This window comes from Penaeus vannamei, chromosome 18, assembly GCF_042767895.1.
Source record: "Penaeus vannamei isolate JL-2024 chromosome 18, ASM4276789v1, whole genome shotgun sequence".
Classification (NCBI taxonomy): domain Eukaryota; kingdom Metazoa; phylum Arthropoda; class Malacostraca; order Decapoda; family Penaeidae; genus Penaeus; species Penaeus vannamei.
This window is the reverse complement of record NC_091566.1, coordinates 7,448,489-7,450,498: the sequence shown is the minus strand read 5'-3', so window position 1 is coordinate 7,450,498 and position 2,010 is coordinate 7,448,489.

Sequence of the window (2,010 nt, the reverse complement as noted above, 5' to 3'; positions counted from 1 at the left end):
CGGTTATTTTTGTACCACAAGACGCGTTTTAAACACGCTGAAGTCGCCAAGATTTTTTGTTCGTTTGAATTAGCGTAAATATGTACAGTCCAAAATTGACAGTTTTCCCTGCAACTGCGTATCTTCGTTTTTTATATTATTATTATCATTTCGTATCGTTCCCCATATTCCACATTTTCTATTTTTTCTCTTCGGCGACGTCTCCAAATAGTCGTGATAACCATCCCTGGTGATGGAAAGATACAGAGGGGAAATGGGAAAGATACAGAATGGAAATGGGAAAGATACAGAGAGGAAATGGGAAAGATACAGAGCACTTATCTCTTCCATTAGAAGGTAAAAAAAAAATAAATAAAAATGTCGCTGAAATATGTTTAAATGTTAGGGCAGAGATTTTAGCTAAATTTACAGACATTGTCTTTCCTGGAAGAAGGTCCGACTTATTGGGAATTAACTCAGACATCTGTTCACTGCAGACGAATCTTTCCCTGTATGAAAATCTATGTTCTTGGTTGAACCCGAACTCAACTAGACGTAGTAAACTCTATTGGGTGTACGCCCCGTTACAATTATCATTATCATTATCACTTTCTTGATCTTTATTGATATCATTATTAATGTTGTTGTTATAATTGTTATCATTATTTTTATCATTATTATTGTGTTCATCTTTAATATCATCATCATCATCCTTATAGTTATCCTTATTGTTGTTAGCGCTGTTGATATCATTTTACAATCCGCAGAATTTTATCAACGTATTTGTAATTACGTTAACGAAGTTTATGTTGGGATTCTATCGTAAATCTTTCAAAGACGTTGTTTTGCACGTCTTATTCTTCCGATCAAATCTCCTACTCTATTATTATTTCATAACATTATATCTGTTTCGATATCTAACTTTTGATCATTATACTCAAATTCGCTCTTCTGTTCAGCTATTTGTCACTGTGCTCAATATCCTTAGTTTCAGCCTCGTCGTCTTTTGATCCTGTTCAAAACTGTTCAAAAACTCATACTTACTATTCAGATAAAAATCGTAGCATCCGAACTTGTCACAGAAGACTTCGATTTGACACAAAGGGTTGTATGACACGTCCTCCTTGTAGTCAGCTGAAAATCATACATGATACATGAAAAAATATGGGTGTGTTTATACGTACATTGATGATGAAATAATCCTAACAGTATGCCAGATCCTTTCATGAATTCGGATAGGATTAGGATCATATCTGAAAAAGAAAAAAAGAATCGAGAAAGAATTCGATGATTTCCTCACTTTCAAGACACTTTCCGGTATTCTTGAAGTCGACGGTGGTTTCTTTCTCGGAAACCTCTTCGCTCTTCATGGACTGGAGGTATTTGTAGTACTTGCTGCACCTGAGGCGCGTGTCCTCCACCTCTTCCACCGTCACCTTCTTCGCTGTGCTGGCGTCTTGAAAAGGGAGAGAGAAGGAAAAAAAATGAGGGAGAGAATATGAACTGAAGAGGAAGGGGGCACTTTTTTTTTCTTTTTTTTTTTTTTGAGGCTATCATCGTAAACACACACACACACACACACACATATACACACACACACACACACACACACACACACACACACACACGCACACGCATGCACACAACACACACACACACACACACACACATACACACACACACGCACACACACACACACACACACAAACGCACACACACACACACATACACACACACGCACGACCACAACACACGCACGCACACACCACACACACAACACACACACACACACACACACTTGTTTCCCTTGCCATCCGAAGCCAAGACAAGAGGTCATTTTACCAAAGACTTTTTTTCTGCTGCAGAGCTCACTTACCCTCCCTCTTGACCCTGTGTTGGGGCGGCCGATGAGGATCGTCCAGGAATAAGTGCATGTTGCGCTGTAATGATCAAAATGTAATATATATAATGCATCTATCTACCTATATATCAAAATGTAATATATATAATGCATAACAATAAATGTAATAT